The sequence below is a fragment of the Dasypus novemcinctus genome, chromosome 29, assembly GCF_030445035.2.
Source record: "Dasypus novemcinctus isolate mDasNov1 chromosome 29, mDasNov1.1.hap2, whole genome shotgun sequence".
In the NCBI taxonomy this organism is placed as follows: domain Eukaryota; kingdom Metazoa; phylum Chordata; class Mammalia; order Cingulata; family Dasypodidae; genus Dasypus; species Dasypus novemcinctus.
Genome location: NC_080701.1, coordinates 7,054,548 through 7,080,197, shown reverse-complemented (window position 1 = coordinate 7,080,197; position 25,650 = coordinate 7,054,548). Strand labels below are relative to the sequence as shown.

General features: G+C 41.2%; 1 pseudogene; it reads left to right on the top strand.

Moving 5' to 3' along the window:
• Positions 1-539: 539 nt before the first annotated feature.
• Positions 540-7,916, top strand: LOC101418076 (tubulin alpha-1B chain pseudogene; annotated as a pseudogene).
• The last annotated feature ends 17,734 nt before the right edge of the window (positions 7,917-25,650 follow it).

The following is a 25,650-nucleotide window of genomic DNA, read 5'->3' as shown; positions in this document are numbered from 1 at the left end:
CACTCAGGGCGGCACTCCTGCAAGGGGCGGCTTTCCTACATGGGCCGGCACTCCACGTTGACCAGCTTGCCTTCACCAGGAGGCCCTGGGCATCGAGCCCTGGACTTCCTATATGGTAGACGGGAGCCTGGTTGGTTGAGCCACATCCGTTTCCTTTCCCTGACCTTTTAAGCAACTCAGGCAAGAACTAAGTTAAGTAAAAAGAGAAGGTGGTTTCCGCACATCATGTCCCTGGAGGTTAGCGACCTCCGTAATTAGTAATCGTTGCAGGGGAACAGTGAGGAGCCTGCTTCCTCACCCACCGCTGCGTCTCCGTTGTATATTCTCCCCCTTCCCACCTTTCCAATTGGAATTCACAGCAGGGCACCGATTCCCTCCAGCAGACCCTAAACGTCCTGACCCAGGCTCAAAACCTGGGCCTTCCCACTCTCCCACTGCCCCGTGGAGGGCCCGCCACGCGGTGGGCTGCAGAAGCGGCCACCGACTTAGCCCTTCCCAGGCACGTCTAGAACCCACTGCTGCACGCGGAGCTGCCGGCAATGCCTGTGTCAGCAGATGGGACACAAGGACAGGCTCCGAAAGCCTCGTGCGTCTGGGATGCTGTTCTACGTGCCTTGAGCTGCCCGGGAGGACGCCCGGCCAGGCTGCTGGACAATGGAGGCAAGTGGCCAGGTCACTCCCGTTATCCCGGCCGGCAGCTAGCCAGAGGCAGCCAGTGGCAGCTGGTGGTGGCGTCACATGTGATTGCCCTGCAGAGCACAGCCTAGACTGACGAGCCACGGGATGGTGAAATCAGTAAATGGTCCTTGTTTTAAGTGTCTATAGCACTATTTGCTGACAGATGCACTATCCTTTGATGTAGCAAGCAGGGTCTTGGGACCCTGAGATTTATAATTCCTTCCTAGATTCACTTTGTCTATCTCCAGTTGGGGCACTCCAAGGCCATTTCTTCTCTCTGGGGTACGTGCTAACCCCCTAGTATCTCTCCATTTTACTAAGGAATACAAACTATAATATAAATAGATAGCAAGAATAGACAACTGAGGAATGATAAAGGAATCATAACTAGGGAAATAAAAGTGAATAGCTATATGGAAACTTAGGAAACATTTGAAAAAGGACTATAATGATTTCAGAGTAGTGAGTGGCTTTATTTAATCTTTAAAGGAAAGGTAATTCGAATGTTTTTTCAACTTTCTTAGACCATTGAAAAAGGAAAACTCAATTAGTTGTAAAATTTAGCAAAACTTTAATATCAAAATTATATATAATCGATAAAATAATAGACCAATTATATTTGAGTAGATTAGAATAGTGATTAATAATATACTAGCAAGTGGAATTCAGAAATGTATCAAAGGATGTGATTATGAGCTAGCAGGCTTAGTTCAATAATACAAGGGTGGCTCAATATAGAAATATAACAAAAACATCTACAATGACCAAATAAGGATTAAAATTACAAATAAATACTGAAAAAGCTATTGATGTAAATAACTGTTTTTGATAAGGTCCCTAAGAAAGACAGCAACAGGAGGAAGTTATTTAAATATGCTAAAGATGGCTTATTATAACCACAGATATTATTCAAAATCATATAACACTAAAAGCATGCCACAAAAACCAGGGCATGGAAAGGGGTAACTTGAATTCCATTATTAGTTTAAGTTATCTTGGAGGTACAGTGAATTCAGTGAGACAAGAAGTTAAAAATTGAAATAAGTACTGTAAAAGAGAGAAAATTTGTTTTACTGGTGACACATTTATGTATATAGAACACATGAGAGCATTTAGTTAAGACAAACAAAAAGACAAAACCAAAGTACGTGTAGATGAATAGGAGATTTCCATAAGCCAGCTCTCCGAAGCAGAACTTTCTCAGGGACTGCAGCCATGGCAGTGAGCCCAAATGAGCCAAGCAGAAAAATCAGTCACGTAAGCCCCGTCTAATTAATATGCAATACTATAATATACAATGTTATACCTACGTACGACTTCTCTAATAAAAATGAAAAATAATAACTTCGGAAAGATACATGGTATTTTGAGGGAAGATTTCATCTTAAAATAATTTTTCTTCTAATATTAAACAATAAGTTCAATGCAATTCCAATTAGAATTCCTTCAAGATGTTTCTTTTTGGAATTGGACCAAATCATTTTAAATTTCATACAGAAGGATAAATGCTTAAAAACAGCTAAGGGAATTATGAAAAGGAAGACTAGTAAGAAGGACTCTCATTACCAGGTATTTGAAAGAATTATGCATCCACTGTAATGAAATCAATATCTTATTGGCATAAGAATAGATACTAGTTCACCGGAGTGGACTAGACAATTTAACTCCAACCCTGTGTAAAATGACAATAGTGTTACATTAATTCAGGGGGGAAAATGGGCTACCGAACAATGTACATCTAGGTCTCCATTTATAGTAAATAAACCTTGTTTCCTATCACACTTAAATATTTAAATGTAAAATATAAAACAACAACAACAAAAACATCTTTGGAAGAAAACTAAACTGGAATTCTACTATCCAATCTAGGGGCGGGGGAGCCTTGCAACCACGCTGGAAAACCAGAGCTCTAAAAGATGAATAACTGTAAACAAATAAACTGCAAAGTTTGTATAGAAACAGACACCATACGTGGATGAATAAATGGAATTTACCTGTATACAAATGAAAGTAACATTTACCTATATACAAATGAAAGTAACATTTGTATCAGGAAAAATACCATAACAGACAAATTGGAAATACGTTTGTACTGATAAAAACAAAACATACTGTTAAAGCGCATCTGATGTGCCAAGCAGCCTTCTAAGCTCTTCACATTCACTGTCATTCATTCCTCACAGCACCCCTCTGAGGATTTTCTTATAGCCCACATACAATATCTCTTCTTTAATCACAAAACTACAGTGGCTTTCCATTGCTCATAATGAAACACCATCATGAAACACTCTGAAATTCAAAGTCCTTTACAATGAACCAACTTTGCATTTCTGGTCTTATTTCCTACTATTCCATTTTTCCTTTCTTTATGTCCTTATTTCAATAATAAGTTCTGCTTTGGATACCTTCTTCACCCCACTCATTTCTGACTTGGAATCTATTTTTCTCAAGCTCCCCATTCCCCATGAAATCTTTCCTCATCTTGGATCATGTGCAATCTCACCCATATCCAGCCCTGCAGGACCCTGATGCCTTCTCTGCTTGCATGTCCTGAGTTCTCTTCTCTAGAGTAAGCTCTTAGATGCAGAGAACATGTTTTTACTTATCTTTGAATCCTCTGAAGTGTTTAGGACAGAATAACACTTGAGACATAGCTACTGAACCGAATGTATTAATGGAGGAAAAGGGAGGCTTCTGCTAGGTTTACCACCATTTTCTACTCAGAAACTTTCAGTGCCTTCTCAGGGCCTATGCTTCCAACTTTTTACATGGAATTTGAAGTCTGCCACAGTTTGCTTTTCTAGTCTTTTACAACTGAACTCTTTTATTTGGATTACTTCCAGTTTAATTATTTATATTCCTTCAAATACATGTGCTTTTCTGAACTTCCCTCTGTTTATTTTGCTGTTTCTTTTAGTAGTTGGTGAATTCTTTAAGGAGACTTTGTCTTATACATGTCACTATTTTCAAAACTAAACAATACACGGTCATAGTAGGTATTCAGAAACATTCATTGAATCAATGAATGCTGCTCCACAAAACTATAATATCTTCCCACCTTCTCCCCAATGATCATAATCTAGTGCCTTCCTTAAAGCTCAGCTCAAATGCTACACTGACTTGTAGAGTTTCTCTGAACATTCCAGTTGGAATCTCACGTCTTTTGAGAATAAATGCATTATGTCTGTCACTTTAACTTGGAGATTTTGAACCTACATCAGCTGCTATCTTTGTTTACATGATTGAGACATGTTGTCCCATATCTTGAGGATCAAGCCCAATCAATCACAGCAGCTTGCCTAAGCCCCAATTCCCCTGTTTTATGAGCCTTCACCACTTCCAGAATCATGCAGCACTCTTCTTCTTATGATTTATTGTGACACCTTACCTTTTCATATTTTAAAATTATTTACATACATGCATCATTTCCCCTATAAAACCAAAAGTTCCTGGAGGTCAAAAGAACTTGTATCCAGCCCATGTTTATAACCCTTCAATATCAAGTATAGTGGGTAAGGTAAGCATGAAACAAATATTTATTTTAGAAAATAATTGCCATTGAATGGTTATTTGCAGGTAAAAGTATTAACTGAAGGAAAAGGAAAATATAACACTGAGAATAGAGCTTTTAAAAGACATGATCCTGGACATATTGGAACTTTTCAAGACAGGAGAGTGTAAACTACAATGTAAACTATAACCCATGCTTAGTGGCAATGCTACAAAATGTGTTCATCAATTGTAACAAATATACCACACTAATGAAGGAAATGTGGGAAAATGTGGAGGGGGGGTAGGGAGCAGGGCATGTGGGAATTCCCTATATTTTTTATGTAACATGTATGTAATCTAAGTACTTAAAATTTTTTTAAAGCATATATTTTAAAAAAAGAGGAAAAATAGAATCCAGTGGTATACAGATGAACTTTTTAATATTTTGTATAATTATAAAATAGTAATTATATAAGGTTGATACTTAAAATACATATGTTACCAATATACTTAAGAGTGTTAGGATGTTTTTCTTGATACCTATTACTACCTGGAGGAATTAATGCTTCTCCATATCAGTAGGAGCGATTTTGGACTAGAAACTAAAAAGTTAACCTTTCATTTAAAAATCGAAAGGCAAAGCTAGTAAGCACTTACCTGTCTAATAGAACATCTAGGATGCAAATTAGCCATATGATCTGTATAAATCACTGCTGTAAGTTGGGGAGATAGCCTAACTCTTTAGGGTCCCTGTGGTGCTATAGAAGATGGTGCAGCAGTAATTTTCTCGATGAGCCTCGCGTGGCTGGAAGGAGTTAATGCTCTGCTCAACATGTTTTATTCACTCCCGGATGCAGTTTACACACTGGGGTAATCTGGATGAGCAGTTAGCTTTTTCTGGCTTTTCTTAAATCTATAAAACTTTGCAGGATTCACAAAGGACAAATTCTCAAGCTGTACAGACTAACAATCAACAGTTTAGTGCAGAGCATTTTTTTTTTTTTAATTTTGAGGGCACATTGTAATACAGCTTTGTAAAATGCACATGAAAATAATCTTATTTTACATGATTTATGTAAGATTATGGAATTATTTGGAAATACCCCACTGAAACACCTAATTATTTTTATCCTCTGTGTTTGGACCCAGGGGGAAAGAACCATCTTAATGATATTTATACCTCAGGATTATATCAGCTTCTCTCCACTGATGTGGTAAAATCATTACAAACAAAACTGTTTACATGGAATTGGATGGTTATGGAAGGTTTAAGTCCAATTGTACCTAAGGCTAGGGGAAAGAGATGTAAAGGGAGAAAATTATACTTATGTGGGAAAATTTTACAATAAAGCTTTTTATATCACTTCCACTATACCAAAATAGAACTTTGAGTCATTTCTCTTTTCCACTCTTTTGAAAGGGGTAATTACTGTTTAGTTCATATTCAGGAACAGTCTTTGAAAGCTGTGGTTCTTCAGTCTTTTTCTTTCTCATCTCTGAAGAGGCAAACTGTGACCTCCCAGCAATAATTGCTGCTCATTAGTGCAGGCATTTCTAATAGAGAAGGGCCCCTTTGATTGCGGTTTATCAGAAGAAGGAGTGAAACCTCTAGACTTTGGAAATGCCTTGCTGGTGATTCTTTTTTTTTTTTTTTTTAAGGTCCATTTTTTAAATCTCTCTCCACCCCCTTGTTGTTTGCACTTGCCATGTCTGTTCATCTTCCTTGTTTCTTTAGGAGGCACTGGGAACCAAAACCCAGACCTCCGATGTGAGAGGGAGGTGCCTAATCACTTGAGCCACCTCCATTTCCTGCTTTGTTGGGTCTCTCGTTATGTTCTTCCTCTTGTGTCTTTTGTTGCATCATCTTGTTGCATCAGCTTGCCATGCTGGCCTGTCGTGCCAGCTCTGTCTTTTTTAGGGGGCACCGGGAACTGAACCGGGGACTCGCATGTGGTAGCGGGGAGCCCAATTGCTTGAGCCACACTGCCTCCCTCGCTGTGATTCTAATTTGCCTGCTAGAAGTTTGGGCTCTCCTTCATGCCATTTTAACCATCACCTCTGATGAAAATCTCAGCTTTAAAGATGAGTGTCAATCCAGTGTTGAAGTTTCCTTTTCTTTCAGGTAATATTTTTACATGCAAATGCCCATTAAATGACAATATTTTTTCTGGTAATCAGTCCACATTTTATTTTACAGTACCTTTGTAAATTCCTGCCTTTCCAATAGACTCCTAAATAATTTGTTTAAAAAGCTATCACACAATACTGTTTCCCATCCTCCCTTAAAACAAAACCCCTTCAGTGCATTACTTACCTCAACTCTTAGCTTGTCAGGGACGGTAACCGGGACCCGTGCCTGCTCCTTTTATCTTCACCTTCCATCCCATAGTCACCGTGTATAAGTGCATCTCCATCCATGCTGGCCAGGCTGGAGTCCACATTGGCAATGCCTGCTGGGAGCTCTACTGCCTGGAACATGGCATCTAGCCTGATGGCCAGGTGCCAAGTGACAAAACCATTGGGGGAGGAGATGACTCCTTCAACACCTGCTTCAGTGAGACCGGCGCTGGCAAACATGTGCCCAGGGCAGCGTTTGTAGACCTGGAACCCACAGTCATTGATGAACTTTGCACTGGCACCTACTACCAGCTCTTCCACCCTGAGCAGCTCATCACAGGCAAGGAAGATGTTGCTGATAACTATGCCTGCGGGCATTACACCATCGGCAAGGAGGTCATCGACCTGGTTCTGGACAGAATTCGCAAACCGGCTGACCAGTGCACAGGTCTTCAGGGCTTCTTGGTTTTTCACAGCTCTGGTGGAGGAACCGGTTTGGGATTCACCTCTCTGCTGATGGAACGCCTTTCTATTGATTATGGCAAGAAGTCCAAGCTGGAGTTCTCCATTTACCCAGCCCCCCAGGTCTCTACAGCTGTGGTCGAGCCTTACATCTCCATCCTTACCACCCACACCACCCTGGAACACTCAGATTGTGCCTTTGTGGTAGACAATGAGGCCATCTATGACATCTGTCATAGAAATCTCGATATTGACCATCCAACCTACAGCAACCTTAACCACCTTACTAGCCAGATTGTGTCCTCCATCACTGCTTCCCTCAGGTTTGATGGTGCCCTGAATGTAGATCTGACAGAATTCCAGGCCAACCTGGCGCCCTAACCCTGCATCCACTTTCCTATGGCCACATATGCCCCCATCATGTCTGCTGAGAAAGCCTATCAAGAACAACTTTGTAGCAGAGATTACAAATGCTTGCTTCGAGCTGGCCAACCAGATGGTGAAATGCAACTCTCGCCATGGTAAATACATGGCCTGCTGCCTGTTGTACCGTGGCGACGTGGTTCCCAAAGACATCAATGCTGCCATTGCCACCATCAAGACCAAGTGCACCACCCAGTCTGTGGACTGGTGTCCCACTGGCTTCAAGGTGGGAGCTAATTACTAGCCTCCCACTGTGGTTCCTGGTGGAGACCTGGCCAAGGTCCAGCGAGCTGTGTGCATGCTGAGCAACACCACACCATTGCTGAGGGCTGGGCTCACCTAGACCACAAGTGTGACCTGATGTATGCCAAGCATGCTTTGTTCACTGGTACGTGGGTGAAGGGATGGAGGAAGGAGAGTTTTCTGAAGGCCATGAGGACATGACTGCCCTTGAGAAGGATTATGAGGAGGTTGGTGTAGATTCAGTTGAAGGAGAGGGTGAAGAAGAGGGAGGTGAATATTAGTGACCATTTCTCAGCCCTCCAGCATGTCCCACTCCCAGTACTTGAGCGTCTCCATTAGCTGACAAGGCATTTAAGCTCTCTGGTTAGGTTGTCTTCACTTGATTGTGATCATGTCTTATTTTTCCATGTGTATCTGTAAAGGTTTCAATCATGTCTCAGTAAAAGCTTTAAGAAAAAACAAAAACAAAAGAGACAAAACCCTTTCAATGTTTTTAGATCAAGGTAGATCTCCTCAGATTAGCATAAAAGGTCTTTCTTCAGTTGGACTTTTGCTGATATCTGGCCATGTGGGCGAGGAGAGAGGAAGGGGAGTGTGGCTCTATAAGCAGAATTATCTCCAGGTGACCTTGTGAGTTCACACAGGGATTCCTGAACAATGTGCTAGCAGGAACTTGGCTGTTCTTGAGAGCAAGGGGCCAAGTCCCAGCAGGAGCTTCTTGCACCTGCACTCTCGCCCAGCAGAGAGGTCTCCTAAGTGTGGTCTCCCCACGGCCCGGGGCAGGGTGGCTGGCATTGCCAGGAGACTCCTGGACACTCACCCGGTGCCGAGCAGCCTACTTCCTGCCTGGCAAAGCTCTTGCCTAGTTTGTCCTGGTAGAAGGGAGAACATGGTGGGGGGTGTCCCTCCACTGCCTTGACCCCAGGAGCTGCGGCTCTGGCAAGCCTCTCCACGGCATGACGGGGAGGCGGATGGACCACGTACAGGCCTGTCATCTCCAGCTTTCGGCGCTTCCTCTTTCCCCGAGGAACCCCATTCCTAACTCATGGACACTGTGGAAAGACCCAGAGAGGACTTCGTTCCCGCACAGAGCCAGATTGAAACTCTCAATCAAAGTCCACCTGCAACTCATGCATGGAATAAAGGCCACACCCACAGCAAACTCCCAGGACAAAAGACAGAGAGAGCTGAATAAACAAAATGGCAGGAAAAAGTTCAGAATTCTGTAGACCCAGGTGAAGAGGCTGACCCCGGCGGCGAAGGGGCGAGGCTAGCCCACCTGTATTCCGGCAGGCAGAGGCACAGGAGGAATTAGTAAGGCGAGGGTGGGAGGGCGGGAGGCGGTTTTCCCCACTAGGAAGCCATGGAAATTAAAATCAAGCTTTGTGATGGACGTCTTTGAGAGAAACCATGGACAAGGAAGGGTTCACATGCTGCTTCCTCCAGCCCCACACCAGAAAAATGGCTTTTTCCAAACCACCCTAACCCAACCATGTAGACTGACTAAATTAATGACAGCAAAGGATTCCTGTGGCAAGCAGCATTTTACCGGCAGTGCCACATACAACAGAGGAGTTAGTGGTGCCAAGAGCCATCTGCGTGGACCCACGCCTTCGTCTCGCCGAAGGTTTCTTCCCCTAGGTTAGACATGGCGTTTGCTACAGCTGCAGCATTGCTGGGATGCCTTTTAACCAACATTCCAGGTTCTTTCTTTGAACACTTCTTCAGGGGGAAGCAAGAAGTTCAGCCGGTCTCAGAACCCCGTAAAGACAAGCAGGTTGCACACTGCGTGTGCCCAGGATGCCCCCTTCTTATGCTCTGTTTCCCCTTTCTTTCTATCATTAGAAAGTTTCTCCCAAGGGTGCTATAACACAAATAGGTCCTTACTTTTCATTCGATCAGCTGCTTTTATATTTTTAATTTCAGGAATATTTAGCAACGCCAGAAAACAAAATTTACGATTTAACAAATGCTGATGAATATTATTGCTGCCTTGATAATCTTACAAAAACTGTACTAAAATTTAGAAAGCAGCAGGATTACCTGGTTCTACTCTCTGCTTCTCTATCAGGGAAATATTTGGAAACAGTGAGAACCAGACCAGCAATTCCAGCTGCCGTGGTGCCTCTGATAATGTAAACAGAGCATGGGAAAAAGGCACGCCTTCAGCCCACGATGCCAGCTTTACTGGGTCGGAAAGGACGAAGCTAGGGGTACATGCGCTGGAAGACTGTGCATTAGAAAATGCCACCACCAGTCCTTTCAATCAACTTCTTGGGACTAGATTCCACCTGCTCCTGAAGTGCTTGATTTCGTACGATACAAAAAGGGCCTGGGATGATAAAAATTCTTCTCCAAGTAGGGAGGGAGAATTTTCCAAAGAAGGGAGTAGAAACTGTGTTCTGGGAGCTTTGAAAGTGGTGACTGAGTGGACAGGAAGTGTGGGGGATACATGGAGATTGTCCCACCAGATACCCATTTCAAATCCCTACAAACAGGCTGTCTTGGGTTTTATGGACTGGAAGGCTAAAGAGGAAAAAAACAAGGACAAAAGCAAGCAAACAAACCAAAAACACTTGTTTTTTTCTGAGATATCCTCCTTGTTAGTGTCCTGGAAGTGATTTAGAGTTAGATTCAGAACTGCGTTATGTGGAGGGAGAGCAAAGATGTGCAGCATCCACTGTGCTGGGAAGAAACGCCTTGGAGCGGGTGCCTGCTGAGGCAGCCCGAGGAGGTCGTGGGCCTTGGCCTCAAGTGGCCGGGCCGTGATGCCCACAGGTGACGTTGCTCTGGCGGTCGTAGCTGTGCAGGATGTTTTCTTGTCCTGCAGCTTCCTGGGCAGTTGGTAGAAGCAGCACCTGTCTTGGGGTCTGCTGCTGTGCTATGTTTCCATTACTTTCATTAGTCATTGCTGGAAGCTCAGCCTAGAATCTGTAATTTCATCCCTTCTAAGAGCTGAGTGAGTTAGAATCATTTATCATTTTCCCATGCACGGTGCTTCTGCCCCTTTTGGTTGAACCTATAATTAGCACTTTACACATTAAATTTATGTCCCAGAGACTTCAGTCTTCTGTCTGTTCCTAGGCTGGTTGAGCCGTGACTCTCGGCAGAGTTACAGCCAACACCTACCCCCCAGTTCAAGTTCATCGGACTCACCCAGGACAACCCACAAAAGGATGATGATGGACAACAAACATCCCCCCAAAACAGACAGCACCTGCAACTGCAAGCAGGACAGTTCTGCCCACCTGCCCCGTGGGCTCCAAGCCCCTCTCAATGGGAAGCAGAGGGGGCATCACCATCCCCAAATCCTCCAGATCGAGGGACGAACAAGCATAAGGGACTGAACTACGGACTAAGGTAGACTTACTATTCTAGCCGTGGAAGAACTTGTGATATTGATATAAAAGCAGTGGTACCAGAGGTTCTGAGGGCAGGGAGAGGGAAGAACAGGTGTAACATGGGGGTATTTTGGGGGACATTGGAATTGTTCGCCACAATAGTGCAATGATGGCACAGGCCATTACACGTTTTGTCAAAAACTTAAAAAAAAATTGTGTGGTGCAAAATGTAAACCATAATGTAAACCATAGTCTATGGTTAGTAGCACTGCTTCAAAATGCGTTCGTCAATTGTAACAAACGTACCACATTAATGAAGGGTGCTAATGAGGGAAACTGTGGGGGAGAAAGGTGGGATATGGGAATCCCTTATATTTTCAATGTAACATTTATGTAATCTAAAGTTCCTTTAAAAATAAAGGGAAAAAAGAATTCTGTGACATAGCCATATCATTTAACGAATTTACTAAACTGGCTTAAGTAAGTTAATTTCACTGCAGTTAGGAAGCTGTGGGAAGACAATCTCCAGGGTCGCTCCCGTGTCCCCAGAGGCCCCGACTGCTGTTTTTGCCCCAGCTCTCATTTCAAGGACGTTGGTGTAGTGAACAGCCTTGGATGATGGAGATGGTGCATCTCTTGGAACAAAGGGCAGGCATGCTCACTGTGCAAACTTATAAAGCGGTCATATTGTGACCAGGCCTCTGGCGAGGCACGTGGCAGGGAGCTGGATGTGGCCACGAGCCATCTGCAGGGATGAAATGAGGTTCTCGGTCCAGCAACCGTGAGGCACAGCATCCTGGCGACAGCTAAACAAGCAAACGTGGGAGCAGATCCTTCCCCAGTCAAGTCTTGGGGTGAAAGCAGCCCTGGCTGACACCCTGACTGTAGGTTTATATTCTTTTTCTTTAAAGATTTATTTATTTTATTTATTTCTCTCCCCTTCCGCCCTCCCCTCCATTGTCAGCTCTCTGTGCCCATTCGCTGTGTGTTCTTCTGTGTCTGCTTGCATTCTTGTCAGCAGCACCAGGAATCTGTGTCTCTTTCTGTTGCGTCATCTTGTTGTGTCAGCTCTGTGTGTGTGCGGCGCCACTCCTGGGCAGGCTGTGCTTTTTTTTGCTCTGGGCGGCTCTCCTTATAGGGTTCACTCCTTGCGCGTGGGGCTCCCCTATGCAGGGGACACCCTTGCGCTCATGAGCACTGCGCACTCCTTGCGCTCATGAGCACTGCGCACGGGCCAGCTCCACACGGGTCAGGAGGCCCGGGGTTTGAACCCTGGATCCCCCATATGGTAGGCGGATGCTCTATCAGTTGAGCCAAATCTGCTTCCTTGTGGACTCATATTCTGAAGGAGACCTGGCTGAGCCACGGCGGATTCCCTAGCACAGAAGCTGGAGATGATAAATGTTGCTGTGTTAAGCCATTAAGTCGAGGGCCGATCTGTTACATGGCAATAGAGAAGTGAAACATTCTTTATCCAAGAGACAGAAGGCTGGACCGCTGAGTCAGTTTGGGGAAGAGTTGCCTGAGCAGGGACACCTGTTTGGACTTTTATGTGACTGAGAATTAAACTTATTGGCTTAAGCCTCTGACATTTTGGGTTGGATAATTAGAGCAGCAAGAATTATTCCCCTAGTAATACAATCTGCTTTCACTTAGTTGTCATTTACTAGGTTTAATTCCTGACCCCACAGTGGGCTGCAAACAGTCTTTCCCATTTTTCAATATGCTTAATTTTAACCTTTCCAGTTTTTTCCCTCTACTGATTTGGCAGTTACACATTCTACTATTTTTTTTAGTGCTTGCCCTTAACCTTTTAACATGTTTAATGTCTTTGAATAAGCAGGATTCATAAGTTATGATTAGAAAGCAACTTTATCTTTGTCTCCTACTGCCCATTAAAAATTGATTTAATGGGGAAAGTTCACCCCTGTCCCGGATAATAATTCAGGCAATCCCTGACTTTGCTGTTAATTTTTGGATAATAAAAGTCCTATAGTTACTTTAAGCCTTAACAAAACAAAGCCTGGACATATTTAGAAATTAGAATGTCCAAGGCAATGTGTTCATTACTATATTAGCCACCATTTAAAGAGAATCTCTCCCCTACCCTCCAAGATGGGCTGATGTCTTCTGGAAAAGAGGGGTGCAGACCTCTCTTCGGGTGTCTGTGTCCTCACTCCTCCATCTTAACAGCTTCCCACCCTCCAAGGTCAAGGCAGGAGGAGGGGCGATTGAAAAGGGGAGCAGAAAAGTGCTCGTTTGACTGTCATGCTTAGAATTTTGACATGCACTTTTGGCCAACAAAACACGAATTGGTGTAGTTGTCTTCCACCTGAGGAATGCAAGAATCTCCAACTGTTTTAGCTCTTATCCCTCTATCCAATCATATATTATAGTTGCCCAGTATTTTTGCTCATCTTCTTTAAATCTTACAGAAGTAGTTGTTGTTGTTATCATCATGTTATAGTGAAGGTTTATTTATTCAGGTTTACTCACGTTTCCCAATTGACTTTTTAATATTGCTATTTACATTTTATTTTTCTGCTTTGATTTAAGACCCTTCCCGAATACCCCTCTTCTCTTGCCTTTATCATCTTCCCCGATCCTCCCTTAAGGATACACACGTATCACGTAAACACACACACACATATGTATGTATTACCCATGTAGACATTCACTAGTAAATAAATGGATAATCATCTCAGAAGTTTTCCCTGGGTTTCTTTCCAGCACTACCCTCTCCTTCTTTCCTACAGGTAACCACTAGCGTAAATATAATAGGAGAGATTAGTTTTGCCTATTTTTCTCTCACCACTGAAAGATCACTTAGCTTGCTGTAGCATTTTATGTGGTTGTTATTTTTTTCCCCACATCTTGGAGATATGGTAGACACACAATCTGTATCTCCCCAGTATCCACCTTTGCAGTTGCTCTTGCTGAGGGATGACCAAAATCAGATACCAACTCAATAGTCTATGCCCAGACTTCACTGCTGTTAGGAGTGATCATTAACACAATTCCTAATAAGATGTAAATGAAACCCTGCTGGTCATGTCTGTGAAAGCTTTCATTTTTATGACAAAAGAAGACAGACATTACTGACAAAATCCTCCACTTATTCTTCTGATGTTGGATATATATGTGATTGCTGTAGCTACAGCAGCCACTTTGTGACCTTGAAATAGTGAGTATGAGGAACCAACAACTACATTCCTAATTTTATATAATAATCCTCATACTATACACAATTCTCTATATGGCATGCTGTGTGAATTAATTTGTGCCTCTGCACGGGCTCTTTTTGTTCTGCTCTTTTCTGCATAGTATAATGATCCTTGTCATTCATCTTTAAGTCCCAGGTCCTAATTTACTTCATTTACAAATGTTTCCTTGACTTCCTCAGGCAGAACACTTTCACCAGTGTTCCAGGAACAATGTATCCGTGTTTGTATTAACATATACCACGTTTTGTTGTAATTCGTTGAGTCTCTCATCAGTTTGTTTGCTCTTCAAGAACAGGTGCTAGGTTTCCTTAATCTATATTTTCCACACAATGTATGTGTTTAATAAGTGCTTATTTAATGAATCGATCTATACTTGATGGGACTGTCTGCAACGTCCAAATGCAAAAAGTTTTATTAAGAAAAAAATGTCCATGACTCTCATTTCCTGAGTGTGCTGTGTTTAGTGACTCTTAGTGACAAATGAACACAGAACTCCTACAGCTTGTAGTACAAGTAATTCCTCTCTAAAATCTCCCTGGGGATCTTTGGAGGAATTGTTTAGGGTGTTCTTGATGAGCTCACTCTTCCTGGGACACCTCATGAACTATTATCGTTAATAACACATTAGGTTCAATTGCATTCTTCCCCCAATGCTGATAGTGTAAATATAAAGTTTTCTTCAAGTGAAAAAATACTATTTTAACATCTGTTCGGCCAGAAGAATGATCCTCATATTCATATAAGACTTGGAAAATAAAAACAAGGATAGTGTTAAAGAAGTTTGTCTAAGAGGAAAGTGATTTTACCTTTGCAAAACGATTTTACTATTTTATTATTGAGGTTAACCAGACAGGAGAATATTTTTCTTTTCACTCTTCTTTGGGCTTCAAAGAGCTTTTTAACCATGATTCATTTCAATGTTTGTTGATTTTACTTTTTTCCCCTAGGGTATTGTACATGATATTAAAAATTCTCTGTATTTACAAGCTAGTAAGCAATTCTGATGATCAGAAAATTTACCATAAAAACCCAGAGGCATCTTACTATAAGGAATTCATAACTAAAGAATAAGTGAGAGTAAAATAATTTAAACCTTGGCAGGATAAAACTGTATTCAGAAAATGATACCTTGATACGACCAGATTGGACTGAATTCTATCACAATTTTTTACACTGAACGTGGGTAAAATATTTCAGTCTTTGCTAGAGAAATGTTTGAGAGATTGCTAAATTCTCCTTGAGTTGTTATTGTGACACAGCATATGTTCAAACTACAAATCCTTTAACTACATATATGTTTAATTTACTTGTCTTTCATATTTATTGCCTTTACTTCCTTCTACCAAAAAATATTTCTACTCTCTCTTATACAAACTTTTCCCTCAATATTTTATTTCTTCCTTGCTTTAATCTACTTGTTCTTCTTTGTTTACTTCCTTTGGTTGAAAGAAAACCAAAACCAAATGTATCTATTTTTTCCTTTTAATAGAAAGTTCTAAATCAGAGGTTGCAAACTTAAATCCCTACAAGAGACCGGAAGGCAAAATGTGGCATTGGGCTGTGTTTAAGTCTGCGGGCAGCTGGCCTGTGGGGGCCCTGGAGATCTGGAGACTGCACACCCCATCTAAGACGGTTGGCTGCTTACTTATTCATAGCTCTTGCTATTTTTTAATGGACCATTTGATTTTTTCCTAATTCATCCAGATGTTTTTGTGAAATCTACATTTTAAAAAAGGGACTCCATGTCTAGACATTAATCACCAATGGCTACTAACATACAAACAGCTGATGGAAGAACAGAATCTACCTACAAAGTGGTCTTGTGAAAAAATAAATCAAATAGGAACCTGACATAAATTCTGGATCCAGCTCCTAATTTACAGGACTACAGAGAACACAGGAACTTGTTCTGCCACATCCCGGGGATGCAGTCAGCAAAATCCAAAGTGTAGAAAACTACAGGACCAACAATCTAGCTTCTTCGATCAATAATTACATGGAAAAGGAAAAAGGAGATGGAAGGAGCCTTATAGATCAAAAGAAGTTGAAAGGATACATTAACCAATTGTAATGTGGAGACCTATTTAGACTGATTTTAAAAAATAGTATAACATTTATAAGACACTGACTAGATATTTGATATTATGGAATTATTGTCAATTTTAAAGTATGATAGGTTATTATGGTTAAAAAATAGGCCTCATCTTTAGAGATACCTACTAAAATATTTATGGGTGAAATTTTTAAAAAAATTCATTCACATTCTTAAACCAAAATGCTAATTAAATCCATGAGGCTGTGTGCTACAACTTCTGATGTATAAAACTATAGGCAATTCTTATTTTTCATCATCATCTAAAACTAGAATATTCTATATAATATAATATAATAGAAGAGAACTACTGAATAATGTAGAATGATATTTTGGGGATTTTTTTTAGACAAAGTATACTGCTTTGTCATGCCTGAATGTTTTCATTTTTGGGATTAATTAACCAAATGTTTTGATTTTTATTTGTATAGTTCTTTATAAAATCTTGGATTTAACTGTACTATCTGAAGTTACATTAAAAATAGTTTCCTATTCATTTTTAAAATATTCAAAATCAAATAACTTGCAATAAATATATTTTTGACAAGTGAATATCTTATGTATTCTATTTGAAATTTAATATTTTTGCAGGTTTGTCAAAGTTCCTATAGAGATGACACTAGGGAAAATTTTAATTCTGTTTTTATAAAGTATTCTTGTGGTATCTAGGATGACTAGACACTGGATAATAAAATTATAACAATTTTGAACTAGTTAATTATCTTATGCAATTTCAATTGCATCAAATTCAAATCAATAAAGTAACAAAAAAATTTCTACTTGGAGATGGAATTATTTGATTACCTGACTAACTTGTACAATAACAACAAAAGGATAACCACCAAATCTTAATTTTAGTACAGCTAGATATACAGCCATAATTTCTTGTTGTTATTCCATAATAAATGTATATTTTCAAAGAGAATGAATTGGTGCTTATTAAAAAAATGACCATAACTTACTGTTGAAATTATATTTGGTGCATATTTTAATTTAAAAGTATTATAAAACTGATATCTTGGTGATACCAAAATTGTTTTCCTGTCAGTATCGTCCAGAGGAATGAAATATTCCTTGGAAAAATATCGTCAATGAATATATACTCTATCACCTCCCTTTCGAAAAATTCGCATTGTACTTTAAGGCGCCTTAAATTCTCTGAGAAATCTTATAATAAAGACATCTCTTTAATTTTGCTTAACTTGATGTTCCCCAAAAGAATGTGACTATGAAAAATTTTCATCTACTAACAACTACCAACTATTGAGTTAGGCTTCAAGAAACACATTGTTTGGGAAATAGTGGAATGCCAAGACAATGATTGGGTGAACCCAATCTGCCCCTTCCGTGGAGGTAGGGAACAGATCCCGTGGCCATGCTGCCGCCTGAGGATGCAGAAGGCTGGGCTCTCGGCAGGTGAGGAGCGGTGGCACTTGTTCTGCCAGGGTTAACTTTCACACTTTATTTTTTCCCGAGATCCCTTTATGCTCTTCCAGCTACTCCAGCCTTGAGAGGTAAGAGTGAATTACCTGACTGCCAGTAAAAATAAATTCTCTTGATTTCCATAACTGGACTGTTAATTCCTGATAACACAGAGGTAAGGAGCCTCCTAAGGGCATTAGAAACCATCTAAAGCTTCCCTCCTGATGTTTCAATACACACGGGATACAGAAACTGGAAACTTGCTTTGAGCTAAACGAAGAATAGATGGAAATGCTTATCTTGTCAAAGGAAGGTCTTAGCATTGAGACATATATAAAATAAAGTAAAAATAGCTGGTAAGGATTTGGGAAATATGTTAGAAGTGCCAGCATGTAAAAACCCAAGGTGACAGTCAAAGATTTAAAGAGAATTCATTTTGACTTCTGACTGTAAGAAGGTTCTCTGTGATATAATAAGGCTCTTTTTTGACAAATATCAATATGAGACATTACATAGATAAGTTTTCAAAAGTGCTATGCTTTTTTTTATTTTTAAATGAGGATTAACCTTTACTAAGTATGCTGGCAGAACATAATTAAAGAGCAAGGAAAGCACATGGCAAAAGGAAAAATTATGGGCAACGGGGCCAGAGCTAAGAAGAAAAAAAGAGAGTGAGGATATGAATGGTGAGTGCCAGTAAAATAAAAAAATTTTTAAAATATCATACACTTCCTCTGTCTTAGTTTATACTGCAGAGTATTATTACCACATATCCCTCATATTCCATTTTTACCCTGCCAGACTCTCCAGGTGGCCCACTGGTCACGGGGCCCAACATCCCAAGACTTAGCTCATTGTTGTCTCCAAATTGTTGGGTCTAGGGCATAATCTGGGTCAGTTTCTTCCTCTCCTGTCATCCTTAGACTATTTCTGTATGGCTGTGTCCCCTTGGTAATCCCAGTACAGCCATGTCCTTGCAGGGCTACCATCCATGATTTCATTCAAGCCTCACATCAACCCAGAGAGAGGAGGGTTATGAGATTGCTGTCTCAACCGAGCAAATAAAGTTTTAGATAATTTGCCCAAAGTCACACTGCGCCATGGCGATAGAACTGGGATTTGAATTCACATCTCCCTGACTGCAAACCTGTGTTTAGCTTCCAGGTCTACCCACGCATGAAGATGACGGGGGTTGCAGAGAGGCCACTGCTGTAGACAGTGGAGATCAGAACGTGCATATTCCTGTCCTCTTTTCTTTTTTTCCCAACTTTCTCAATGTAGCAACCCAATGAGCAGATTGATGAAGCTTTAAAGATGTGCCTGAGACTGTGTCTCCTCAAGGAAAAAGCATGTTAATTTATTGAAGTATATCACTCATACATAAACATTCATAAACAATAAGTGTATAGTAATAGTTGTGAACTTACAAAACATACATAGCACCATGCAGGGCTCTCATAACTCACCCTACCACCAATACCTTGCATTGTTGTTAAACATTTTAAGCTAATGATTAAAGAGCATTGTCAAATATTACTAACCAAAGTATTTTCCCCCAACTCACCCTATTATTATTATTCTCTTTATATCATTTATATATGAACATACATAAACAATTAGTGTATAGTAAAAGTTGTGAACTTACAAAGCAAACATGCATAACATTATACAGGGGGCCCAAACAACCCTCCACCAATACCTTGCATTGTCGTGAGACATTTGTTAAATTGTGAAAGAATATCATCAAAATCTTGCTACATAATTATAGTCCTTATCTTACATGTGGTATATTTTGCCCCCAACCCACCTTAATATTATTTTAAAATAAATTTTTTATGACAGAAGTTGTAAACTTATAAAACAATCATGCACATGTGCAGAATTCCCAAACAACACCCATCTATCAACACACCACACATGGTAGAACATTTGTTACATATAAAATAATATCATCTGACTGTTAGCACATCCATAGTGTACATTTGGCACACTTCTCCATACAGCCTCATTATCAACACTGTATTTCTTTGGCATAGATGCAAGCATATTATATTATTACTGCTAACCACAGTCCATAAGTCACTCCAGTTGTATTTTTCCCATGCTTCTCCCCATTCTCACCATCCTGCCGTAGTGATGTACATTTGCTCTAGCTCACAAAGGACACCCTTGTATCTGTACCATCAGCCACAATTCTCATTCACCTCTTGGTTTACTGTGCTATTCCATTCCTAGATTATTCACCAGCTTTCTGTCAATTGGCATTTACATCTCTAGACTACCATTTTCAGCCACAACCCATTTATAAACTAGCTGTTACTTACTATTTGTTATCATCCACTCTATACATTTCTACACTTTTACATTAAAGCTAATTAAAACTTCTACATACATTAAACATCAGTAGTCCATCTCAGTCCTCCTCTTATTTCCTTTAATAGTGGACTTACTGATATTCTATTCATGAACTATTGTGATTAGTAATCAAAGAAAATGTGGCATTGGTGTGGAGAAAGTGGCCATGGTGACTGCTGGGTGTGGGGAATGGAAGGAAGAAATGAGATGTGGAGGCATTTTCGGGACTTGGAGTTATCCTGGGTGGTGCTGCAGGGACAGTTACCGGACATTGTATGTCCTCCCATGGCCCACTGGGTGGACTGTGGGAGAGTGTAGGCTATGGTGTGGACCATTGACCATGAGGTGCAGCGGTGCTCAGAGATGTACTCACCAAATGCAATGAATGTCTCATGATGATGGAGGAGATCATTGCTATGGGGGGGAGGAGTGGGGTGTGGGGGTGTGGGGTATATGGGGACCTCATATTTTTTTAATGTAACATTAAAAAAAAAGGACAAAAAATATTTTAAAGAAAAATAAATAAATAAAAGCGATGGGAAGCAACTGACTATTTTAAACTAGCATTTACAAGTTAATAAAGAAGTCCAAACAGAGAGTGGAGGTGGGTTGGAGAGGGGAGGAGGGATGTGCAATGTCATTCCAACAGGAAGTGTAGAGGTTTCACTGTCTTCTTGCTTCCATGGTTTCTGGTGAGAAATTAGCACTTAATCTTATTGAGTATCCCTTATATATTATGCATTTCTTTTCTCTTGCTGTTCTCAGAATTCTCTTTGTCTTTGGTATTTGACATTCTGATTAATATGTGTCTTGGAGTTGGTCTATTCAGATTTTTCCAAACGGGAGCACGTTGTGCTTCTTGGACATGAATATCTATGTCCTTCAATAGGGTTGGGGAATTTTCTACAATTATTTCTTTAAATATTCCTTCTGCCCCTTTTCTCTTTCTTCTCCTTCTGGGACACCCATGGCACATAAGTTTGCATGCCTTTTGCTGTCATTGAATTCCCAGAGACCTTGTTCAATTTTTTCCATTTTTTTTTTCTCATCTGTTCTTTTGTATGTTCACTTTCAGAGGCCATTTCTTCAAGTTCACCAATCCTTTCTTCTGCCTTCTCATCTATGCTATTATATGATTCCAATGGTTTTAAAATGTCTTTTATTGTGCCTTTCATTCCCATAAGATCTACTATTTTTCTATGTATGCTTTCAAATTCTTCTTTGCACTCCTCCAATGTCTTCTTAATATCTTTAATCTCTTTAGCCATCTCATTGAATTTATTAAGGAGATTTGTTTGAACATCTATAGTTAGTTGTCTCAATGCCTTTATGTCATCTGGAGGCTTATCTTTTTCCTTTAACTGGGCCATATCCACCTGTTTCTTGGTGTGGATTGTAATTTTCTGCTGGTGTCTTGGCATTTCACTTACTAAAGTATTCTGGGTGCAGTTTTTCTCTTTAGTTTAGGGCTTCCTGCCATTTCTCCCTTGCTGGTTGGGCAGTAGGAGCCAAGGATGTAGTTTGTGCCGTAAGCTATAGAGGCTCAAGCTGCCTTCATTGCCCCAGGGACCAATGAAGCTTCTTCCAACTTTCTTCTTTGCCAGGGGTAGGGACAGAGTCTCAGCTGTGGAGAATAATCCAAGTCGTGCTGGCCTAGAATGTTGTTGCCCAGAGAGATAGATGAAACTTCATGCCCTTTTCTTCCCTACCTGGGGCAGGGATGGAGCTGCAGGTATTGGCAGGAATCTATGCAGTGTGGATCCAAGATGACTGCAGTTAGCCCAGTAGACTTACAATTATTCAGTCTTCTGTGCCAGCCAAAGGTACCTGCAGTTGCCTAGATAGGCTGGTGTAGGGCCCACCTGCTTCCTCCCTGCCAGAGGTGGGACTGAAGCCTAGTCTAGGGCTGCAGGCTGATCTGGGTGAAAGAAACCAGTTCCTACCATCACTGTGATTTTTGGTCCTGGCTTCCCCTCAGGCTGAGGGTTAAGTAAAAAAGGCAGCCACCTACCTCTTTCTGACTTGGACAGATTCACACCCTAGCTGTTCCCAGGGTTATATCTCAGCCAGCTGAGTCTACTAATCAGTATCCAAAATCAGTGGCTAACCATCTCCTCCTTCCCTATTTTTGGGAAATGGAGTTTCCAAATCCAGCCATAGAATATCTCCTGGGGTGGATTGCACTGCCAAAGTAAGATGATCACTGGCCTCCACAGATTGGCCAGTCATTTCTCAGAGAGGCAGGTGCAGGTCCCTGCAGCTTCCTCCTTACTGGAGGTGGCACTGGGGCCTAGGCTAGAGCTGCTATCTGATCTGGATGGAAAGAAGCCAGTCCCCACCATCACTGGCATTCTCATTTTGCCCTGCTTCCCTTCATGCCAGGTGTGGAATTAGGATGGTGGCTTCCAGCCTCTTTCTGGCTTTGACTAGGCTCAAACTTTAGCTGTTCTCAGGATTATACTTTAGCCCGCCAAATTTACTCCTTAGTAGCTGGAGTTGGTGTCCAACCGTCTCTTCCTCCCTTATTTTTGGGAAGTAGAGCTTTCAATTCCAGCAGTGCAACAGTTCCCAAGGTGGCTTGTGCCTCCAGTGGAGGCTGGGCACCAGCCTTCAGGCCATGGAGCCTCTACTTAAGAGTCTTCTCTGAAGATGGGCAGTCTCCTCCTTCCACTTCTTCAAGGATGCTGCAGCAAGCTCCTCTGGCCTCCTGGAGCCCCCAAACAGGTGCTTCAGCAGCTCCAGAGAGCTCTGGGTGATTACTAACTGCCCTGTAGCAGGAGTTGATTCTAGGAGCACCTTACTCTGCTGCCATCTTGCTGGTTCTTCTCAACAAGTATATTTTGAAAAGGAAATTTAACTTGAAATCATTTCATTTTTAGAGATACTTGCTTGGTTCTGTGGGCAGCAAATGCAAAAACCCTCATATAAAATGCATGCAGACCTAAGATTGGGATGCATCAAAATTACTCCCATAAAAATTTCCCCTCCATTCAGTTTTTTCCAAGTTGTCTTCTGCAATTTTTATATTTTGAAAAATTCTTTGTATTTCAAGGATACAGCTGCACATCCAAACTCCCAAGGAAGCAGTATACAAAGTTTTCTGAAAATATTCTCTAAGGAAGCTTTTGAGGATGAAAATGAAAAAGTGTGTCTTAATATAACAGCTGGGAGTCAGCAATGTACCACCTTATTTTATTTTTTTTTAAAGATTTATTTTTATTTATTTCTCTCCCTTCCCCCCCACCCCAGTTGTCTGCTCTCTGTGTCCATTTGCTGTGTGTTCCCCTGTGCCCGCTTCTATTCTTGTCAGTGGCACTGGGAATCTGTGTTTATTCTTGTTGTGTCATCTTGTTGCATCAGCTCTCGGTATGTGTGGCCACCACTCCTGGGCAGGTTGAACTTTCTTTCACGCTGGGCAGCTCTCCTTGCAGGACGCACTCCTTGTGCATGGGGCTCCCCTATGTGGGGGACACCCTATGTGGCATGGCACTCCTTGCGTGCATCAGCACTGCATGTGGGCCAGCTCATCACACAGGTCAGGAGGGCCTGGGTTTGAACCGTGGACCTCTCATGTGGTAGGTGGATGCTCTATCCATTGAGCCAAGTCTGCTTCTCAATGTCCCACCTTATGAAGTTAGGTCATCCTAGAGCTTCTCAAGGGGCACAAGAACAAGCTGGCAGACAGCATCAGCCTTCTGGGAGGGGCTGTCTGACCTTGGGCGGAATCAGCCCTGGAAACTGCAGGTGTCAGAGAACACCGCGTAGGTCCACCTTTACTGTTGTCAGGGATATAGCCACAGGAAACGAAAAGCTAGACGGAGTCTTAGACAAAGCTCTTCTTTTTCAGAGATGGAAACAGAAGTCCAGAGGGTTGCCCAAGGGTCTCAGAGTTGGAGCCTCATGCTGCTTCACTCCCTTTTCAGTTAAAGACTCTCCAGGATGCTAGACAATTTCAGAGCAAAGCTGGCTTCCTTTCACTAGTTGAGAATCTGCAGAAAATCTTTATAGAAGATTTTCTGTAAATGGGAAGAAATTATTTTCCATTTAGTATCTTTTCTTTTAGGCAAAGAAACTGTTGAACTAAGAAAAATAGAAATGACTCATAAAAGACTTTAATGAATGATGGTGTCATAAAATGATATAAGGAACATTTCAGATGTGAGTAAAACAAAAGTCAACAATAAACTCTGTTTTCTTTCATCATTGTCTTAAATGGACTTTCAGTATTAGAAATAGAATGTTTCAGAATTTCCTAATAGAAATTCAATTAAACAGAGTAAGTTTATTATTTAAAGAGCATAGCATCATCTTCTGCTGGTAAAATGATATTGAGGGAAAAACTGAGAAAATAAAACAAAGGTGGATATCAGATAGAGATATGTTTTTACTTTAGGCAATTGTCAAAAACATCCATTTACAATTCTGGCTTCATTAAAGAGAAATTATTATTCAATATAATTGGAAATAATTTCACTATTCTATGAATGGTTATGACAAATTATTAGACTAGCATTTAAAAATTTGCTACCTCAGGAAGCAGACTTGGCTCAACAGATAGAGTGTCTGCTTGCCACATGGTATGTCCAGGGTTCAAACCCCGGGCCTCCTTGACCCATGTGGAGCTGGCCCACACACAGTGCTGATGTGCCCCACATAGGGGTGCCCCAAGCACAAGGAGTGCACCCCGTAATGAGAGCCGCCCGGGGGAAAGACAGTGCAGCCTGCCCAGGAGTGATGCCGCACACACGGAGAACTGATGTAGCAAGATGACGCAACAAAAAGAGACACAGATTCCTGGTGCCGCTGACAAGAATAGAAGCAGACACAGAAGGACACACAGTGAATGGACACAGAGAACAGACAACTGGGGTGGGGGAGGAGGAAGGAGAGAGAAATAAAAAAAAATTTTGCTTCCTCAAACCACAAAGTTTTACAAAACCTCAATTCAAATTTCAAAACATCCAGTCCAAGCCTGAGACAGTCCACTCACTTATCCATATCTGCTTTTAACTAGTAATCATGTATGCATAGGCTAGATGCAAGCATTTATTCATTTATCCATTCTACATTTATTTTATTTAGAATTTACTGTACAGATTATTTTTCTAGCCATTAGAAATAAAAGACAAAATCGTCATAGAACATAGTTTTCTAGTGGTAAAAGCAGAGACAATCACCTGGCATTTACAGTAAGATGCAAATATTGCTATACCAAGGAGTATATAGAGGGAAGCACATGTGGCTCAAGCAGTTGGATGCCTGCCTACCACAGTGGAGTTCCTGGGTTCAGTTTCCACTGCCTTTTAAAGAAGTAAAACAAGACAGTGAGCTGACGCAAAGGGCTGGTGCAACAGGATGATGCAATGAGATGACACAACAAAGAGACACTAAGAAAATACACAATGAGAGAAGCAACAAGCAGGGAGTAGGGGTGGCTCAAGCCACTGAGCACCTTCCTCCCACACGGAAGGTCCCGAGTTCAGTTCCTGGTGCCTCCTAAAAAAAAAGATGCACACACAAAGAACAGACAGAGAGCGGACAGTGAGTTGGAGGTGGGTAGAAGGAAATAAATAAAATAAAT